Below are 23,828 nucleotides of genomic sequence, written 5' to 3'. Positions count from 1 at the left end.
ACATGGCGTAAGTCCAGAGGCTGGCCTTTTCTTGTGTTCCCAACAGAGCTAATTGAGTATTACAAACTGGTTTTACCTCTGTTCGTTCGATAGTTTCTGTCTTTGTTGGCTTCTTTACAAACTTGTTCGGTATTTAAGTCCTCTTAAATGTCGAGGGTTTTTGTTTTTCTTAGATCGTTACTTTGAAGATTCTGTTTCATAGTTTGTTCCATTTTCCTGTTTCATGTTATTATTTTGAATTCTTGAATTCTCAAAAGTGGTCCTTCTTTCCCTAGCTCCCCTTTTCATATATTTTTTTTATTTATCCTTTTCATAGTTTCGTTCTTTCATATTATTGCATCCCTTCATATTCTTAATTGCACCATTTGGTCCTTACCATAGAAAATGTTGAACATTATGCATATCTGGGCAATGACATAAAATTGGGAAAACCAAATCAAAATTAAAAGGAGAACACAACTAGCACGGGTTGTTCTCGGTAAACTAGGATATATGTATCTTAAAAAAACACCTCCATTTCTATAAACTTGTAAAAAGTGTATAACACATGCATATTACCAATGTGTACCTACGGCTTGGAGATTGTAGCCCTTACCAGAAAATCTTCTAAAAAACAATACACAACGCAAAGCGCAATGGAACCAAACGTGATTGGAATATCACTGAAAGATAAGATTAGAAACACCGAGGTAAGACGTAGAACGAAGATTATGAATATCGTTGAAGAAATTACAAAAATGAAATGACGCTGGGCAGTCACATATAGGTCTGGATCCCACGTATGAAAAAAAAGTTGATTAATAGCAAGCTGAAAATTTGTTAATAGCTTAAGGGTGTCTAGTCGGACAAACTTTGATATATGGCAACACTGAAACAGGGGAAGTTTTAATTGTGGAACAGGTTAAAAATTTGGAACAGTCAGACCACGAAAACGTCACATGTATTTTGTCCGACAGAACTTCCAATTGATTTGTTACCCTTTCATTAAACTCTCATGCAAAAATCAGACTGCTATTTATCACCTGTCATAATTCCTGTCATTTGACACGTTCTACGTGTTCCACTCATTAAAATGCCCATTTGGTGATAAATAGCAATCTGATTTTTGCATTAGAGTTTAATGAAAGAGTAACAAATCAATTGGAAGTTCTGTCGGACAAAATACATGTGACCTTTTCGTGGTATGACCGTTCCAAATTTTTAACCTGTTCCATAATTAAAACTTTCCCTGTTCCAGTGTTCCCATATATCAAAGTTTGTCCGACTAGACACCCTTAAGCTATTAACAAATTTTCAGCTTGCTATTAATCAACTTTTTTTTATACGCGGGGTCCAGACCTAATAGCTAAATATGATGATAACAGGGGGACACGGAGAATTCCAGAATGGAGACCAAGGAGGACGACTAGAAGCTTGGAAAGACCTCAAAAAGATGGGCAAATGACATGAGAGCAGTGGCAGGCAAACAGTAGATTATATTGGCGCAAGATAGAGAAAGATGGAAGCAATTGGGGGAGACCTACATTCAGGACTGGATGGAAAATGGTTGACGAAGAAAAAGAAGAGAGCCGAATTTGAGGGACCAAAGATTTAAATACTGCCTACCACAATTTTATCGTTGTTTTTAATGGAGCGAAGTCTGAATAACAGTAAGAGTTACCAAGATACTGCTTTATTAGACCGTATTTTTTCCATCAGGAAGTAATATCTTCTTCTTGATGTGCCTATCCGTGACAACTGTTGATGATCATCATGGCAATCTTTATTTTATCTGCAGCAACGCGGAAAAGCTCCACAGATGTTGTGTTGAACCAAGTTCTGAGGTTCTTTAACCAGGATGATTCATTTCGCATAATGTGCCCAAAATATAACTTTTGGTGATTTGATGGTGGTTGGTGGCTCTTGGTTCTTCCCCATTCTTCTAAGGACCTCCTCATTTGTGACCCGATGTCAGTCCACGGGATTTTAAGAATTCTCCGATATAACCACATCTCAAATGCTTCTAATTTTCGACACATATCTTCGTTCAAGGTCCATGATTCAACACCATAAAAAACGACAAAGAAGACGTAGCATCGCAGCATCCTTACTGTTATACCAAGAGAAAGGTTGTGGCTCTCGAAAAAGGCCCCCATACGGTTTAAGGTGGATCTAGCTTTTCCAATGCGCGCTCTTATATCTTGGTTGTTGGTCCATTCTTCATGTATTAATTATTATGGTGCCGGTGCCGAGGTAGAGGTAGTTGTAGTACGGCACTTTGTCTACAGGGGTTTGGTTGAGGTAGAGTTGACCTGTTATCTTTTTCTTGCTAATGATCATAAGCTTTATCTTCTTTACGTTTATATTGAGTCCATATTGTTGACTGTAATACCTGATTTTGTTCATATGAGGACTTGTAGGTCTTCTAGGTTTTCCGCAAATACTATGGTGTCATCTGCATACCTGATGTCATTTAGGAAGTAATATACAAAATTCAATACGCCAGTCAATGGGAGGAAGAATAGGATATTACCTCCGAATTCTATTCTACTGCATGGATTTTAATGAAATTTTGGGCCTAGCCTCTACTTATCTCCTAATTCAAAGTCTACCCTATATCGATGTGTGCTTTTATCTTGGGGGTGGTTCCCACCCCTTCTTAGGGGTGGAAAAATTTTTGGTTAAAATTACCACGGAATTCGCTAAAAAACCTAATTCTAAGCAAAAACAGTTCTATAATTTTTTTTTTAAACTCAATACTTTTTGAGATATTCGTGGTTGAAAATTGGCCATTTTCATCGAACGGTTTTTTGCGAATACCTTAAAAACTATGCATCTAACAAAAAAACTATTTTAAATATTTTTGTAGGTTATAAAAAAACAAAGAGACACTTGCCTTCATAAATCTTCTAGTTATAATACAAAAAGAGATATGGTAGGTGAAAATAGTTTGTTTTTTGGTACATTCTCAAATTGGTGTATTCAACTTGAAATAACAGAGAAACGGTCGATTTTAGGTGTATCATGCTACTAATACCTTTTGGAATTGCTTGAAAAGACCTTTAAAATGAGCTATATTAACGGTCCATTACATTAAAACTAAGCGAGATATGCTGCAAACAAAATTGATAACTAATGTATTTTAAGAAACATGAAAAGTAATTTTAACCCCCCATCCACCAAATTATAAATGCATCGTTTTCCTTTTACAATACCTTTTATTATAGTGTTATTTCTATGTTGGACCGGTTTAAAATGAATGGTTTTTGAAAAAAAAAACAAGATACAATTATAGAGAACATTTTTAAATTTTCTTAAAAATCTTCCTTTTTTTTCCATGTAACTTGAAAATGATAAGAGATTCAGTAATGAAAAATAAAAAGGAAATTTTTATCTGAAGCAGCCCTACATTTTTTGTGGTATCTTTTTTTCGTATCTCTTATCTTTTTCGAGTTACATGGAGGAAAAGGAAAATTTTTAAGAAAATTTAAAAATGCGCTCTATAATTTGATCTTATTGTTTTTTCAAAAACCATTCATTTTAATCCAGTCCAACTTTTTGAACATAGAAACTATAATAAAAAGTATTGTAGAAGGAAAACTATGTATTTAAATTCTGATGGATGAGGGGTTAAATATACTTCTCATTTCTTTTAAAATACATTAGTCATCAACTTTTTTGCAGAATATCTCGCTGAGTTTGAATGTAATCGACATTTAGTATTGCTCATTTTAAAAGTCTTTTCAAGCACTACAAAAGTTATTAAGTTATTAGTATCGTTATACACCTAAAATCGACAGTATCCCTGTTATTTCAAGTTGAATACACCGATTTGAGCATGCAGCAAAAAAAAACAAACTCTTCTTACCTTATTTCAAGTTGAATACACCGATTTGAGCATGCAGCAAAAAAAAACAAACTCTTCTTACCTACCATATCCCTCTTTGTATTTTAACTAAAAGATTTATGAAAGAACGAATATCTTTGTTTTTTTATAACCTACAGAAATATTTTATATAGTTTTTTTGTTAGATGCATAGTTTTTAAGGTATTCGCAAAAATCCGTCCGAATAAGTGTCATTTTTCAATGAAAATGGCCAATTTTCAACCACGAATAACTCAAAAAGTATTTAGTTTTGAAAAAATAATTATAGAACAGTTTTTGCTTAAAATCAAGTTCTCTAGCCTAGCCTCTTCCGTGCCTATTTTAACCAAAACATTGTTCACCCACGAGAAGGGGTGGGAACCACTCCCAAGATAAAAGCGCAGATCGGCATAGGGTAGACTTTGCTTCTTGAGCTATTCCCTACTTACTGTGAAAATATCAAGTAAATCGATGTATGTAGTAGGATGGAATTCGGAGCCAAATACCCTCATTGACTGCCCTACAAATGTTTGCATTGTTTTCAAAATTGCAAAAGTAGCTTCACTGAAAGGATTCTTTTATAAAAAGGTTCTGATGCTATTAAAGAACTGTTGAACTCTTTTTCTACTAAGTTTATGAACAAGGCGATTACGTTCATCATTGAATTTTTATTTCATCAATATTTGTGTTTTATAAGAACAGTTTTTTAATGGCAATGATTCTTTCTCGTTTTTGTTTAATCGAAATACCAAACAAAATATTTTATTCTGTGATAGAGATGCGCTATTGTCAGCCCAGTAACGGTAACGTTTTGCTTACACAAACAACAATAAAAGATACATTATAATCGTGCAAATTGCATAGATCCGGCATCATATTTCATTTATTTAATCTGTTTTACCACAATGCATGTGATTTGATAGACATTATATTAACAAAAGTCAAGGTTATTCTTTATAGTTATGTAAATTGTGATGTCATGATAGTTTATCAGATGCACACAAGAAAATAAAGATAACTTTTCCTCATTTTCAAAGAATTTAAATGATGTAATAACTTTAACAGCACAAAATTAATTACATTTTTTGTATTTTTTTGAGAAATTGTATTTTTCAAATTGAAAGATGTAATTGCATATTAATACATACCTAGTTTTTAATTCCAAACAACTTTTCATAATAACAAATTTCAATACACCTGGTATAGGAATTATAAAATATGATATCTGATGGTTGCATTTTCGGTTTTAGACCATTCAGAACTTTTTATGAAATCAACTTTTTTTCGTAAAATTAATAATAAAAAAGTTTCCCATATGTGGCCAACTTAAGTAGACATGCATACGGTGAGGACGTTTAGATTGGAATAAATTGAATATTTTTGGGTCTAACAGCATTTTAATAAAATGCTTTTACACTTCAGTCTTTAATTTCAAATGCGCACCTTACGTTACAATTAGTGTTGCCAGGTCCAATTTGTTTTTAATCGGTACATAAGCAAAAATAAATCGGGATTTAGGGTTGTAGATCGGGACAAATAAACAACAATAGCCCAGTGGTAAATAAAAGTCTCTAGCATTAAAACTAAGCGAGTTACGCTCAAAATAAAGTTGGCTCCTTTTTTTGGTAAGAAAAATCGTGAAAATCCCCCCCTATTTAGCACCGTAATTAATCATAACCACTTTAAAATTTACTTTTATATGTGTATTGTTTATACGATCGGTAAGGTTTACCGGTTAGGAGTTCTTAGTTATGAAAAAAATTGGTTTTATAGAAAAAAAATTTCCTAAAATATTGAAAAATGCCCTTTTTTCAAAATAACTTATAAAGTATTAGGAATACTAAAAATCTCAAGGAGTAAAAAGTAGGTAGGTTTTGCTTTTATAAATATGATGGCTTCATTTTGTTTTTCTGTTAGACAAAAATTGGTTAAAATATGGCTGTTCATATTTTGCATACACTCGTGATTAGTGACTCGTTCAGACCCATTCAATCATGTAAAAAATACATAAGTAAAGTAAATTGTTTGTAAAGTCGTAACGAATAATTTCATTTGGGGTGCTAAGTAGGGGGAGTCAACTTGATCTTGAGCATAACTCGCTTAGTTTTGATGCTAGAAACTTTTTAAAACATAAAAATAAAGCTTTATTAAAAAAGTTTTAATTGGCTTTTTCCGAAAAATGCTTCATTTCTTGGTTATTTCACGTTGAAATATTTGATTTGGAATTTGACGGAATAAAAACGTATTTTTCATGAGCTACAACTTTGCTTTTGCTGGGTCTATATAGTTTACGAGTTCACGAGTTTTTCATTTTTTTTTATATTACGCTACATTTTTGCTAATCATATTTTTTCGATCAAATACTTACTTTTTGAGATATTTGTGAAAATCGCCTGAAAACTTGATTTTTTTATCGAAAAATAAACATTTTAATTCGTAAATAACTCGAAAAGTGTTAAGCAAGCAAGTTAAAATTCTATATAACTAAAATTGCTTAGAATTAGTAAATTTATCCTTCTCCTTATTTTAAACGCGCGGTTTTTCACCCCTAAGTAGGGGGTGACTGTTACCCCCCGAGTAAAAGCAAGCAACAGCACAAGCCGTCCAAATTTTCATGCAATTCAGAGTTGATCCTGAAAATTACACGGTATCGCCGTATTTCCCGTTCATTTACTGGACTACAAGGTGTTTCTATAATCTGTATTTAATCCTACATAATAATAATTATCAGACGAAATTACAAAAAAAATGTTTTTATAACATAAAAACTTGTTTTTATAACATAGTTATAAAATTCACTGCAAGTCCTCCTGAAATTGGTTTTCGTGGGTGAAAATCGGGACATTTAGTGTCCCGATCAGGTACAAATCGGTACGCGTCCCCAGACCCCTCAAAATCGGGACGTCCCGCGCAAATCGGGACACCTGGTAACGCTAGTTACAATGTAGTATAAATCACGTCATCGGTTTTTTAAATGGAACAACATATTTTTCTCTTCCTTTTTACATTTTACAACAACAGACGATTACAAAAATATATAATACTACTTATATCATTTGTTTGTGAATTACAGACAAAAAACGTTATACAGTATGTCCCTGTAAGTTGTATCCATATGGAAAACTTTTTTATTATTAATTTTACGAAAAAAAGTTATTCTTCATAAAAAGCTCTACATGGTCCAAAACCCAAGATGTAACCATCAAATATCAAAATGTTTGAATGTTATACGAGGTATGTCAAAAAGTTTGAATTTGACTCAAGAGTAAAGTAGCTTTATTTCTCACAATATTGAAAATTGCTATTATGAAAAGTTGTTTGGAATTAAAAACTATATTCTAATATGCAATTACATCCTTCTAATTGAAAAAAATAATTTTTTGAAAAATTATGGATAAATAACATTATTTTCAGTTTTTTAGTTCTGATAACTCTTTTATTCTTAATTTTACGAAAAAAAGTGATTCTTAATAAAAAGTTCTGGATGGTCTAAAACCTAAAATACAATACAACCATCTTATATCAAATATTATCAATTTTATACGATGTATGTCAAAAAAGATAAATTTAGATCAAAAGTAAAGTCACTTTATAGTTCAGAATATTTCAATTAGAAGTATGTAATTACATACTGGAACATAGTTTTTAATTTTAAATAACTTTTTAAAATAACAATTTTCGATATTGTGAAAAATAAATGTATTTTACTCTTGAGCGAAATTAATATTTTTTGACATACCTCGTATAAAATTGATAAAATTTGACATAAGATGGTTGTATTTTAGGTTTTAGACCACGCAAAACTTTTTATTAAGAATCACTTTTTTTCGTAAAATTGATAATAAAAGAGTTATCTGAATTGAAATAACTGAAAATAATGTTAGTTATCTATAGTATTACGCTGTAATTACTATTTTCTACTAATTTTAATTTTTTAATAACCTTTCGCAAAACGAAACGACAAAATTCACATGTAAATACAGGGCAGATGTTAAACGAAACGTTGAACAGATTGTATAAGATTAATGTTTCTTTCAAAGAAACATTTCTTAATTGATTACGATGTCCCAGCCTCCTAATGTCAAAAATTCTTGAAATCCATAAAGCTTGTCGATTTATGGCTGTTTTTGTTTTATCTAAGAAACCGCAGATCATTTGACATAACAGTTGGGGGTTCGCTTCGAGCCGGTCAGTTTTCTACCAGCGTCTGCATAAGGCACACCCTTCGAGCGTCGATATTATGTAGGTCAACAACGCACTGCTTGTTTACACACAATAAATAGAATATTAATACCGTTCGTTGTTTATTTATTTTTATTACATTTATTTTAATTAAATTCCGCAACTCACCCATCGGAATATATCCATAATTTTTCAAAAAAAAAAATTTCAATTAGAAGGATGTAATTACATATTAGAATATATTTTTTAATTCCAAACAACTTTTCATGATAGCAATTTTCAATATTGTGAAAAATAAAGCTACTTTACTCTTGAGTGAAATTCAAACTTTTTGACATACCTCGTATAATATTCCAAAAATTTGATATTTGATGGTTAAATCGTAGGTTTTGGACCATGCAGAGCTTTTTATGAAGAATAACTTTTTTTCGTAAAATTAATAATAAAAAAGTTTTCCATATGGATACAACTTACAGGGACATACTGTATAATATCAGAAATTTTAAATCTACACTTTTATTGAAAGAATTGCAATTTTAATGATATGTAAGAATTTGGTCACATGAGAGATAATTATTATTATAAAGGTCATTCTGCAAATTGGAGATGATGAAAAATTAGATGTGTTACTAACTGTTCAAGAAAATTCATGCATATCCAAATTCACACACGGAGTAATAGGCCATTGATTATGTACTATAGAAAGGAACTACAACGTTAACGGGGTTTTATTATTTCATATGGTCAATGAATCTCTATATATGAAAAAACCGCAGAGTGCTACCATTTAAAGGGGTGCGTTTTTGAGAAATGGGTGAATTAGTCCCTGGGCACAGGTTACATTAGGGTAAGTTCTATGCACTTTTGGTACAAACACGTCTACATAAAAATTGTTCTTGGTTAAATTTCCTATCTAAATATAACTTTTTAAAGTCAAAGATACTTTTTTTTACAAAAATATATTCAAAAGAAAAAGCACAAAGAAACCCAAAAGAAAGGAATTTTGTTTTTTGTCCCATAACTTTTGTCTACGGGGTTATAGGTATAGGCATTGCTTCACAGAAAAAAAAACTTACATATTTTCTCTTTAAAATTATGTTTAGTAGAGGTCATTGGGATTTACAGTTTTCGAAATATGATTTTTCAAAGTTCGCCACTCACAGCAATTTTGGGCAATTTTCCTTGTTATTTCGCAAATATTGTTCTGTAACTTTTTTATACGCAACTTTAGGCATATGCAATGGTACATGTAAGAGGAACAGAAATCAATTACCTTTAAAATGTTCTACTGTATAATGTTGTACGACTTCTTTTAAAGAGGTTATCTTTTTCAAGATTTTATACTTTTAACGAGTTTTTATATTTTTTACGATTATTTTTCAAATTTCCCATTATAACTTTTTTTTTCTACATTTAGGTATATATTATATAATAAAAAGAAAGCTTATTCTGTTTACTTTAAAATGGTGTATTATAAAAAATTCTAGGATTATTTTTGAATAAGATATGCTTTTTCAAAATGTAATAAGTACTTACTTGTAACGATTTTTGATTTTAGGATTATTTTTTAAATTTCTCATTATAACTTTTTGATGTGATTGTGTGTTATTATTGAATCTTATTTTTTATAGGTAATACTTTGGATCCACTTGACTCGGCCGGGCAAACTTCAAAATATGGATTAATTCCAATATTTACTGTCAAAGCTCCTGCACCACAAGATTTGCTTGAAAAAATAGCATGTAAATGTACCAAAGGATGTACAAAAAACTGCGGTTGTAGGAAGATAGGAATTAGTTGTTCAATATTCTGCAAAGGTGCATGTGCATGGGTACTAATTGTGGGAACTCTAAGATAACTGAGGTGTCAGAGGAAGATATTGAAGCTAATGCTAACGAAGAGATGGACTTTGATTTTGAAAATTTTTTGAATGTCAACGTTTAAATAATTTTAACTAAAGTGATGTTTTCTAAGACTAATGTTTATATAATTTTTGTAAAAGAAATAATTTTAAATAATACAGGTAAAAAAATATCAAAGAATCACTCGGTTTTCATTATTTAAATATAGATGATACACCATTTTAAAGAACAGAAAGTAAGCCCTCTTTATTGAGCAATATATAGTATATTCATGTACAAGAAAAAAAGGTATAATGAAAAATTTAAAAAATAATCCTAAAATCAAAAATCGTTGCAAGTACTAATTACATTTTGAAAAATAATATCTGTAGTATTTTGTATTTTTGAATTTTTTGAAATACACCATTAAAGTAAAAAAATAAGCCTTTTTTATTATATAATATGTATAATATATACCTAAATGTAGAAGAAAAAAAGTTATAATGAGAAATTTCAAAAATAATAGTATTTTTTTTATATTAGGTATTATAATGTATAATACCTAATAATAATGTATAATAATGTATAATAATAATGGTATAATAATGTATAATATAATATTATATAATATATAGTATATTATATAATAATATTATTTTATTTTTATATTATATTATAAAAAATCGTTAAAAGTATAAAACTTGGAAAAGCCATAATCTCTTTAAAAGAAAGTCGTACAACATTATACAGTAGACTATTTTAAAGGTAATTGATTTCTATTTCTATTACTTGTACCATTGCATATATCTAAAGTTACGTAGAAAAAAGTTACAGAACAATATTTGCAAAATAACAAGGAAAATTGCCCAAAATTGCTGTGAGTGGCGAACTTTGAAAAATCATATTTCGAAAACTATAAATCCTAATTACCTCTACTAAACAACATTTTAAAGAAGAAATATGTAGGTTTTTTTTCGTAAAGCAATGTCTATACCTATATAGTCGTGGACAAAACTTATGGGACAAAAAACAAAATTTCTTTCTTTTGGGTTTCTTTGTGCTTTTTCTTTTGAATATATTTTTGTAAAAAAAGTATCATTGACTTTAAAAAGTGATATTTAGATAGGAAATTTAACCAGGAACAATTTTTATGTAGGTATGTTTGTACCAAAAGTGCATAGAACTCACCCTAATGTAACCTGTGCCCAGAGACTAATTCACCCATTTCTCAATAACGCACCCCTTTAAATGGTAGCACTCCGCGGTTTTTTCATATATAGATGTCCATTGACCATATGAAATAATAAAACCCCGTTAACGTTGTAGTTCCTTTTAGCTATCTTATTTTGAATATAATCAATAGCCTATAAATCTACAGTTTTAAAATGTATTTAAAAAACAATAAGTTTAACGAATCAAATTATATTAAATTAATCTACTACAGGAGCTCAGTGAGAATGATTTTAATCGAAGGATTGAATTTAGAGAAATGATAATGGAGCGATGTAATAATGAATAATGACCCACAATTATTATTTGTAGATCATGTAGTATTTTCAGATGAAGTATGATTTTATTTATATGGAAATGTTAACAGGCAAAACTGTACGTACTGATCAGATACCTGGATGACGGAGGCACACACTGAGGATCCTAAAATAGTTAATGTTTGGGCAGGAATTGTTGGCAACATTGTGGGTGGGTCCATTTTTTATTGAAGGAACATTGACGTTGAATATTTAAATATGCGCAGCACCACATGCGCAGGAAGTGCGTGATTATTTAGATAATATTGTCCTTAACAGATAGGATAGGTAGGAGAGGATTTATAGAGTGGCCAGCAAGATCTTCTGATCTAACATCCCTTGGTTTTTACTTTAGGGGTTATCTTAAATCTAAATTACACTTCAATAGGCCTAACAATGTCAAACATTTGAAAGAAAGAATTCTCAATGAGGTAAGACTAATTCGCCTAGAAACATTAACTGGAGTGTTGGAGGAATTTAGAAACCATCTTGGTTATTGCCAGGAAGTCAACGGCATGCACTTTGAACATTTTATTTACTTTTTAAACGTATTGTATTAACACTTCTTTTTGTAGTGCCTATCTGTTTCGGATGTCGGAGACCATCATGGCAATATGTACTTTGCACACTTCGATTCAACAATCGAATACCTCGACAATCGAATACCTCTGACCGAGATATTCGATTTTGGCTGTTTTTATTGTGGTTGTTCCGATGGTATGTTACGGAATCAATTAAAAGTGTAAACAATGAACATATATTTATTTATTTTGGGTAAACAAGCGTGCTTCGTTTATTATCTCGTAAGGGTTTTTAGCGAGGGTGTGTCTGAATCGTTCGCCCGCTGTGACGATACTGCCAGATCACAACACTCTATTCTGTCATGATGCTTGCGGTGTTACACTATGGCTAGAAAGGCAATAAATTACTAACATCTGCGTTTTAAAAATTGAGAACCTTTCTGTATTTTAAGAAGTTGACATAAGGTCTGATAAGGTAATTAATTTATGGGGAATTCAGTTTGTTAAACTGAACACACCAAAAACATATTATGGTTTCGTAAAACTTCTTACCATCTGGTTTGTATATTAAATGTGAATTTATATGACCGTTTTGAGAAAAGTTATTAAAAAATAAAATTAGCAAAAATAGTAATTAAAGCGTATCGCTATATGGTTAACAGCTCTTTTTCTTTTTCTATACTTAATAACATACCCTGATTAGTAACGTGGTCGGTATAAGATATCTTCAGGATTCGACGATAAAGCCACATTTTGAAAGCCTCAATTTTCTTGCAGGTGGGATATGTGAGAGTCCACTACTCAACTCCGTACAACAGTATAGGAAAGATATAGCATCGTAGTAACCTCATTTTTATGGGTATTGATAAATCGTGACATTTGAATAGCTTATAGTACATTCTTTCACGGTTTTTGCTCTAAATCTTAAAGAACCGCTTGGATTGACATGAAATTTGGCATACGCATAGCTTACATGTCAAAGAAAGAAAGTGATATTGTGCCGATGTGTGCTTTTGCCCAAGGGGTGACTTTCACCCCCTCTTGGGGGTGAAAAAATATATGTATGTCCAAAATAAGCCCGGAAATGGGTAAACTGACTAATTTTAAGTAAATTTTGTTCTATAGAGCTTTTTCGCCAAGTTAACATTTTTCGAGTTATCTGCGAGTGAATATGTTCATTTTTCAACAAAATAACCACATTTTTAGACGGTTTTTCGCAAATAACTCAAAAAGGAAGTATTTTGCCGAAAAAAACGTTCTTAGCAAAAATATAGCCTGTAAAAAAATAAAAAAATGGTGTACGCGTTAGGTCTCTGTACCTCGTAGAACCAGAGTTATAGGCAATGAAAAATAGATTCATATTCATCAAATTTCAAATAGAATATGTCGACGTGAAATATCCAAAACACTAAGCACTTTTTGGGAAAACCCATTATAACTTTTTTAAAGTGTTTAAAAAAAGCTTTATTTTTGTTTTTATAAAAAATTTCTAGCATTAAATTTAAGCAAGTTACGCTCAAAATAAAGTTGGTTCCTTTTGTTTTGGCAAAAAAAAAATCGGAAAAACCACCCCTTAATTAGCAACTTAAATGAAGTTAATCGTTACCGCTCCACAAATTGTTTTACTTATGTTGTGTTTATATGGTCTGTAAGTTTCATCGATTCAAAGTGCTTACTTTTGAAACAATTTGGTTTTAAAGTAATATTTTAAAAAAATTTAATTTTGAAAAATATGCATTTTTTCAAAATAACTTAAAAATTGTTAGAGATACCAAAAATCTCGAAAAACAAAAAAAGTCAGCATTGCTTTCTGAATATCATGTATTTTTTTGTTTTTCTGTTAGACAAAAATTGATTCAGATTTGGTGTTTCTAAATTTGCATACATTCGTGATCAGTGACTCGTTCAACCCCTTTTAACTACAGACCTTTCAAAAATAAGGACTTTGAACCGATGAAGCTTACAGATCATATAAATAAACAATACATACACGAGTCAAGATACTTGTGAAGTCGTAACGATTAAATTCATTTGAGATACTAATTAGGGGGTGATTTTCCCGATTTTTCTACAAAAAAAAAAGGGACTAACTTTATTTTGAGCGTAAATTGTTGACTTTTGGTGCTAGAAATTTTTTTTATAAAACAAAAATGAAGCTTGTTTTAAACACTTTAAATAAGTTGTCATGAGTTTTCCCCGAAATGCGCTTCATTTTTTGTTATTTCACGTTAAAGTATTCCATTTGGAATTTGACTAATATGAACCTATTTTTCATTAGCTATAACTCTGCTTCTACTAGGTATAAATAGAAACGTGATATATACACCATTTTTTAAAATATTTTACAGGCTATATTTTTGCTAAGAATGTTTTTTCAACAAAATACTTACTATCTGTTACTTACTAAAAGCGTGGTTATTTTGTTGAAAAAATGAACATATTCACTGGCAAGTAACTCGAAAAGTATTGACTTAGTGAAAAAACTCTATAGAACAAAAGTTACTTAAAATTAGTCAGTTTATCCATTTCCGGACTTAATTTGGACGAATATTTTTTCACCCCAAGAGGGGGTGAAAACCACCCCCAGGGCAAAAGCACATATCGGCACAATATCACTTTTTTTCTTTGACTTGTTAGCTACGTGTATGCCAAATTTCAAGTCAATCCAGGCGGTTCTTTAAAATTCAGAGGTTTTGCAATATTTTACCGTTAAAGAACGTACTATTAGGCATTTTACTACATTTGATTTCTGGGGAATGTTCACAATTTTCATTGACGTTCGTACCAAGGTAGGTGTAGTCCAAGTAATGAAACTTAAAATAGTACAAAACCTCGCAATTTTTACAGAATGGCTCAATTTGCTTGAAAATTTGAGAATAAGTAGTGGATAGTCCAGGGATCAAAATCTATATGATGCCGAAAGGCGCTTTTACCATGAGGGTGGTTCCATCCAACCATCCCCATGGTAAAAGCGCCTTTCGGCATCATATAGATTTTGATCCTTGGACTATCCACTACTTATTCTCAAATTTTCAAGCAAATCTATCCATTCTGTAAAAATTGCGAGATGAAAAGCTTCGGTTCTTGGACTGGTGTATGTTTTTACTCTTTCTATTTGTTAACGGTTCTAACTCGTCCAAATTAATGTTCCTTCTTAAAGATCATCATACATTTTGTTTTCTTAATGTTTAGTGAAAGGCCGAAAGTAACGACGTTATTAGTATATTCAATTGTAACGTAAGATGCGCATTTGAAAATAAAAGAAATAAAATAAAAAATAAAATAAAATAAAATAAAAGAATGAACTATCTTTTAGTAAAGTCGTCCCAGGAACGCAACTCATAAATATTGGCGATATCATTTTAAAGTCTTCTATTTTAAAATGTATAATATACGTCTGAATTGCCAATATAAATGAGTCAGATTAAATAAATTATTAGAAGAATTTTTTTACTTAGCAACGTTAATAAAATCATTTTTTTTTTGTAAAATTGTGGCTTATTCCCATTATAAATAGTTGATTAAAAGTCGAAGTGTGAAAACATTTTGTTAAAATACTGTTAGACCCAAAAATATTGAATTTATTCCAACCTAAACGTCCTCACTGTATATATACAGAGAATACCCTGCGATACAGACAGTATATACAATAATCTTTACATCCTTAATAAATATTACATCTTGTTCCGTCTATATTCATTTCGATGAAGATCTCATTTCCATTTTAATAAAGATATTTTCGGGAACCCTTTTCTCCGACTGTAACGATAAAATCGTCGTAGAGATCGTTCACCGGAGACGAACAGCATTATCATGCATCATAATCATCGATTTTGGTATAAAGATTCGTCGTTGACGATATTTTAGTGCTCCAAAAGAGACCAAATTTCTCAATATACTTCGATAAAGGAATGGTCATGGTCCACAAGTAAAATAAACATTGTAACATACCGTATAGTCCTTATAGTCACGTCATTTTATTAAGGGTTGTCGTGATTCTAATCAAATCGAAGCGTGAAGGGGTTATTACATTTGCACACAAGTTCATTATAAGCATCAGATAAATTCTTATTTTTATTTTATTGGCTAGACGGTTTTTTTTAATTTGAATGTTTTATTTACCCTTTGAACTCAGGTTTTCTTTCGTTACATGATCTTCGGAAAGAGTCTGAATATTTTATTGGAATATGTCAACCGGTTTGATTACAGGACAATGTCTTCCAATTATTTTTGTTTTGGGTTTTTATGTAATCAAAAGCTTTCTCAAAGTTCGTCATTGCTAGGTATAGTCCGTCCGCTATAACTTTTCCCATGCGGTACGATTCATTTTCAATCAAATTAAGTCAAAACAGAAAGTGAAACGTACGCCGATGTGTGTAGTATATAGTATACAGTATACAAAATGTATATACACATCGACGCTCGTTTCAATTTATGTTTTGACTTAATTTGATTGAAAATGAACCGCACCGCATGGGAAAAGTTATAGCGGACGGACTATATATTGTTAGCTTTTCAATGAACATGCTATCAGATGGATTCTTAGATTAGCCATGCCTTTTGTTTTTGTAAACAGTATGGTGATAGAGAATCTGATTTTTTTCTTCTACATGTTAAGTAATATGCATGCATTCTTATTGTTTACGATACTAATTGCTTTCACTCTCTTCTAAGGTCATGTTAGTCTCGAGGTTAACGGTTAACTGGATGATAGCCATGAAGACTATACATAACCATCTTTAACTTATCCGATTTTTCTTCCTAATTATTATGGACCAAGAGCTAGCAACGACGAAAAAAATGTTTTTAAGACGGCTGATTCTTTCATATATTGTTCCCCATGCTTCCTCGAACACCGTACCGGCCATCTGGCTACTGATACAGGTTGCGTTCATTACTGCGCAGCACACTTGTACAGGTAAACATATCGAATTTAAAATTATTGTAAGACGAAACATTTTTTGTCATTACTTTTTAAACGTTATTAGAAATATGAACTGTAATTGCCAGACATTTCTGTGGTTTAAAAAGTAATGACAAAAAAATTTTTAGTCCTAAAATAATTTAAATTCAATATACAGGGTGATTGATGAGTGTGATAAAGCTCAGTAGATCCGCTATAGTAATAGATAGCAATAAAAGTTAATAATAAAAATTGTGGCCAACTTTCAGCTTTACATTACGAAATTAGTTAGATTGTTAGAGGGTGTTCGATAACATAGTGGCAGACCAAACTTATGTTTTTTTTTTAATGGAACACCCTATATTCTATTTTATATTCGAAATCCTCTTAACTTCCCCATCACAAAAATATAAAACTTTGTTATGTTATATAGGGTTTTTACAAAGTTATAACCAATTTTTTATGAAAATCGTAACAAGTTCAGCTCCCTGTATAAATAAAAAAGCACAACAGCGATGGTTTATTGGTGCCATATTTTTTTGTTGATTGTGAAAATTTTTAAGAATTGTTGATAATGCTAATTTTCGTTATATCGAATACAGGGTGAGTCAAAATGCAAGTACATTCTTTTCTCAGAAATTTTAAATGGAACACCCTGTATTTTATATTACTATCGAAAAATATCATTACCGTACTTTAATTTTTGTATAATATTCCCTATGCCCAAATTTGTCAGTTTTCGAGATATTTTCATTTTTCAGAGCAAGTTATTAATTAGGGTGTTCTATTTAAAATGACTGTGAAAATAATGTACTTGCGTTTTGACTCACCCTGTATTCGATATAAAGAAAATTAGCAATATCAACCATTTTTATAAATTTTGACAATCAACAAAAAAATATGGCACCAAAAAACCATTGCTGTTGTTCTTATTTTTATTTATACAGGGAGCTGAACTTATTACGATTTTCATAGAACATTGGTTATAACTTTGTAAATACCCTGTATAACATAACAAACCTTTATATTTTTGTGATGGGGAAGTTAAGAAGATTTCGAATATAAAATAAAATATGGGGTGTTCCATTTAAAAAAACAAAAGTTTGGTCTGCCACTATATTATCGTATGTAACATTCTAACTAATTTTGTAATGTGAAGCCCAAAGTTAGCTACAATTTTTGTTATTACCTTTTATTGCTATCTATTACTATAGCATATCTACTAAGCTTTTTCAAACTAATCAATCACCCTGATTTTGTGTTTACTTGTACAGGTGTGCTGCGCAGTAATGAACGCAATCTGTGTTCGAGGAAGCATAGGGAACAATATATGAAAAAATCAGCCGTCTTAAAATGATTTCTCGAAAGCGCTGCTAGCTCTTAGACCATTATAGGCGTCATCATAATCGGCTCTATAATTCTAGGTCACTTTTACCCGCGTTTACTACTATCCTTCATTGTTGGCGGTCTTGTACAGTTATCTGCAATTGCTGCGCTCCCATTTTGTGCACATCATTTGTTACTGCGTATCCTTCCATCTTAATTGGTTGACCAACTCACCTTCCAGCGTTGGGAAATGGTATATTGAAGAGTCTTTTAACACCCGATCTTAGAACATCTTATTATGTACTAAGAACCGCTCATCTTATTCGGTTTGCTTGATGTAGCGTAGTATGTATTTATCTTTATTCCTAATTCCTTATAGTCTAACAGCTAGTGAACTCACCGACTAACGGTCGTCCTGTGAGGCTAGAAATTTGTCTAGTGATAATTCATAGCACACCAAGGCTAAAAACCATGACCTGGCAGGCATCAGCCGTGCACGTGTATCTACCAGGTGAATCCAAAAGTGCATAGTTTAGGGGTAAAATAAACTTTCTCCTGTAAGGTTTAAATTTAAGTATGTGTTTGAGTAAGTCATTTAGAAGAAATGTGTACAATGACACGCGATTCTGAAGAGCATAAGACCTTGCCAGGCGAGGGGAAAGATTAGGGGTTTTTCCTAAAATTATTTTTTTTGCATCGAACAATTTTTTTTGGGGTTTTTGAATCATTCCAAACAGAAAAGGTCTTTAGTGATTTTTCTCTTAAGTTAATAATTTTTGTTATATAAGCGATTGAAAATTTTGAAAATTGCGAAATCGGCCATTTTTAACCCGAAATCGGACATTTATCTAAAAATTTCCTAAATAACTAAAAAGTTACCAAGGTAGGTAGATATTCTGTAAACATTGATTGATGAAATCCCAAAGAGTTTTTTGCAATACAATATCGGAAACCCCTTTGTTTTTTAATTGCTAATCAAGCGGTCGCGACACTGTAGTATAAGTGAGGACGTTTGAGTTGGCATAAATTCATTATCTCGAGAATGGGAAAATTTCAAGAGAAATCCTCAGACAGGTCGATTTTTATTTTTAAATTAGGACTTCTTGGCATATATATAATACTAGTGACGTCATCCATCTGAGCGTGATGACGTATTCGATGATTTTTTTAAATGAGAGTAGGGGTTGTGTGATAGCTCATTTGAAAGGTTATTTAATTTTCTATTTACTAATATAAACATTAACATAATTATTTATACAGGGTGTACAAAAAATTTTTTTCTTCTATTTGTCAAATTTAATCAAAGTTAATTTAATAAAAAAAAATGTTTGTACACCCTGTATAAATAATTATGTTAATGTTTATGTTAGTGAATAGAGAATTAAATAACCTTTGAAATGAGCTATCACACAACCCCTAGTCTCATTTAAAAAAATCATCGATTACGTCATCACGCTCAGATGGATGACGTCACTAGTATTATATATATATATATATATATATATATATATATATATATATATATATATATATATATATATATATATATATATATATATATATATATATATATATATATATATATATATATATATATGCCAAGAAGTCCTAATTTAAAAATAAAAATCGACCTGTCTGAGGATTTCTCTTGAAATTTGCCAATTCTCGAGATAATGAATTTATGCCAACTCAAACGTCCTCACTTATACTACAGTGTCGCGCCCGCTTGACTAGCAATTAAAAAACAAAGGGGTTTCCGATATTGTATTGCAAAAAACTCTTTGGGATTTCATCAATCAATGTTTAAAGAATATCTACCTACCTTGGCAACTTTGAAATTTTTAGATAAATGTCCGATTTAGGGTTAAAAATGGCCGATTTCACAATTTTCAAAATTTTCAATCGCTTATATCTTATATAACAAAAATTATTAACTTAAGAGAAAAATCACTAAAGACCTTTTCTGTTTGGAATGATTCAAAAAACCTAAAAAAAATTGTTCGATGAAAAAAAATAATTTTAGGAGAAACCCCTAATCTTTCCCCTCGCCTGGCAAGGTCTTATGCTCTTCAGAATCGCCTGTCATTGTACACATTTCTTCTAAATGACTTACTCAAACACATACTTAAATTTAAACCTTACAGGAGAAAGTTTATTTTACCCCTAAACTATGCACTTTTGGATTCACCTGGTAGATACACGTGCACGGCTGATGCCTGCCAGGTCATGGTTTTTAGCCTTGGTGTGCTATGAATTATCACTAGACAAATTTCTAGCCTTACAGGACGACCGTTAGTCGGAGGGTTCACTAGCTCTTAAACTATTAGTTCCTTATTAAGCCTTCTTGTCATCTCCTTGCTGTCTCGTCCCTGCAAGGCCAAAGATAGTCAGTAGTCGCTTCCGTTCTACTAATAAACTAATAAACGATAATAATAATAATATCGTATGGTATTTTTGCCAGGGAGATGATTTCGGATTGTTCCGGTGCCAACTGCATCTTTAACCCTGTTTGAAGTAACTACATAGTGTCAATGTATCACCATTGTTTAAAAAATAATTATGTATCACCATTCTTCGTTAAACAATGGTATCACTAGCCCATGGGGACCGACAGCTTAACGTACTCTCCGAGGCACGGTGAACGGCTCGTATAATTTTTAGAAATGAAAATATGGTTGGTGCCGAGAGTAGAACTCGTACTCTCTGGCTTTTGAAGCCAGTACCTTGCCGCTGAGCTACGGCCATTCACTCATCGTCCATGTCTTGTTTCTATACGTTATTGTGAGGGCGCAATATGGTTTTATATACCGTTATTTTTGCTGCTCTTATGAATATTCTTGTTTGTAACACCGTCGCTAGCGAATAATATGCCCTGTTTCCTCAAATGACCCTAGCTTCCACGAAGTTTTCGTAGTTGTTTCGACTTCGAAGTTGTATTGTTTGTACCATGTACTGGGTATTATTCTTAAAAACGATTTCCTTGGTCCCGTTTTCAAATAGGGTGAAGACTTTCTTTGCAGCTCTGGTGGATTGTGCATCTATGTGTGTGTTCAGAAAGAGGGGATGGCATTAGGTAACATTTTTTATTATTTAAATTAAATTTTGGTGTTGAAGTAGTATGCGTGAAATATTTAACAATGAAAGATTATAACGATTTAAGTCTGCGGTATAATTATCACATGAACAAAGAGAGTTAGTACGCATTCCAATTTTAGCTAAAGGATGTTTTTGCGGAAGATGTGGGTATACGTGTATGGATTTTTCGAGGTTTGTACAAACTTGAGCCAAATAGCCATTTCATTCTTAATTGATAATAGTCTCCCGTTTTATACCGCTAACGCGGCTTTGGGATTGTAGCAGGGTAGTCTGCTATATCTAGGGCCTACGGTATACAAGGAAGGTAAGAGGGCCAGTGCTACGCTTCAACCACCTATTATTACTCCTGGTTATACCCAAGGGACTCATTTTTATTCAGGCTGAGTCGACCTGGGGCCTATAGATATTTAAAATTGTCTAGATTTTCTCGCCGGCGCTGGAATTCGAACCCCGGCCTACCTGCGTGGAAGTCAGACATGCTACCGCCTGAGCTATCCGGGCCCTTATTCTTAATTTTTTTAAGGAATTTTGGAATACAGTCGCTGGAGTACAATACATCTCCGCTTACAGAATCGTATGCTTCTTAAAAATCGACAACGATTTGATGTACGTCGCGGTTGTATTCAAAGTTCTTTTTGAAAATATAGCGTAGAACAAAAATCTGGTCTATGGTTGATCTTCCAGGTATAGTTCACAAGTAAAGTCCCGGAAAACATGTTTTTTGACATCCGAACTAATACTTCTAATTTATTGAAGGATTATTCGTTTTAATTCATCAACAGCCTGCGATCGATTGACATTTTAGACTGTAAGTAGCCTCATAGAAAATAATCAGGTGGTATTAAATCGGGAACTAAGGGTGGACTTAAAATCCCTTTAAAACGGGGTTGTCAGATGCTGCCTCTTTTCACGTCAAAATTGTAAAACTACACTTATTACCTCAAAGAGGTTGAACGAGAGTACACAATTTTCTTCTGAAAGTCTAATATTAGAAACAAAAATCGACATGTTTAAGGACTTTTCCTAAAACTTAATAATAAAGCCATAAATTATATTTCATAAATATGGACTGTACTGTATAATATTCTCAAGTGTTAAGTATGCAAACTTTTTTATAGCTGTACCCTAGTTAAAATCTTTATAATACTTATAGATTACCACAACTGAGTATTTCAAGGAAATATTTTCTTCGCTTAAATTTTCTACCCTTCGGTTCGGTCAAGAAGACGTCGATGTTTTAATGGGGGTACTTACGAAGGGGAAGGTTATAAAGAAATTGCGTGAGATTGTGTTCGAAACATTGATTTGGTATTTTAAAATGCTTTTTAAATGTATTTATCGAGGGCAAAAACTGTATTGGGGATTAAAATTTGCATTATTTTGGCTTAATAAAGCTGGAGTATCTGAAATCAACTGGAAAAGGCCCTTAAAGGGAATGTTTTATAGGCCAAGGGTCCTTTGAGTTAAAAATTATTCAAACAGTTGAGCAATAGTGAATTTTATTAGTTTTACAAGAAAAGGGAAGAAGGCCATGGATTGGTTTTTCTATGAAATTTATAACATAATCAATACTGCTGTTATTTCGGTGTAGAATCTATTTTCCAATGACATATTTAAAATATACACAACCAAACATATGGAATCACCATGTATTTCAAAGCAATATTTATTTCTTTTGAAAAAACTTATTATTTTTGCGAAGAATGAAGCTTTTTATTTAAAATAAACATACCAATAAAACAATCAGACAGCACAGCTCGGTACTTATTGGGACCGTGCAAGTTCGGAAAAGCGACACCTGGTTTCATAGCTCGGCAACATTTTTCGCACTTTTAATTATATTGGCCAATCATATTGGTCCTGGTTGCTGGATAATTGTCAAGGCCATAGCCCAAAAAAATTATAAGAAGAAAAAGTAATGTTAAGGTTATGTTATTAAAAGGTAAACAATTGTATGTAGTAAATGAAATTAATTATTAAAATGCACTACTACAAGCAAAATGCAATTAATTAAATTTACTTTTATATAATAATCAATATATATCAATATTGTGGAGCAACATATAATTTTTCTTCTGCATTGACAGTAGATATGAAATATACGTCAATTTGACAATTTCAATTGACAATGAATTATTTAAGAAAGTAGCAATATTTCTCCGCTATTCGCGCACGATCGTTTCTCGTATCCCCTCCAATCAAGTACTTGCACACGGCGAATAGATTATTTGCCAGGTGTAAATGAAACATATTTATTATACATACATATTTATTTGTACTTAACATACATATTTATGTATGCATACATATTTATGTGTAAACACCACATAAATAAACAAATTTTTGCGTATAAAAACGGAAATATGTCTTATGTGGGATTATCGGACGTGCAAAGGGAAAAGATTATTGGTCTAGTGGTGCAAAGAATGTCTCAGAGGGACATAGCTACAACAGTGGTAGTCGCAAAAACCTATGCTAGGTATGGGGTTAAAGGAATTAGGAAAGCTTAAAAATAGTGCAAATCAAACTCGCCAAAAAGTAATAACGGCTCACCACGATCGTTTCATTGTCCAATAGTCCAGGGCGGAT

At 31.7% G+C, this 23,828-nt stretch overlaps 1 protein-coding gene across 4 annotated transcripts in view; it reads right to left on the bottom strand.

The window, feature by feature from the left end:
- LOC114346117 (E3 ubiquitin-protein ligase RNF19A-like) overlaps positions 1-23,828 on the bottom strand; it is a 500,767-nt gene that overhangs the window by 73,962 nt on the left and 402,977 nt on the right. The gene's annotated exons all lie outside the window — the stretch shown is intronic.

The sequence above is a fragment of the Diabrotica virgifera genome, chromosome 1 (assembly GCF_917563875.1).
Source record: "Diabrotica virgifera virgifera chromosome 1, PGI_DIABVI_V3a".
NCBI classification, from domain to species: Eukaryota; Metazoa; Arthropoda; class Insecta; order Coleoptera; family Chrysomelidae; genus Diabrotica; species Diabrotica virgifera.
Note: the sequence above shows the minus strand (reverse complement) of the source record. Positions and strands in the feature narration are given on the sequence as shown.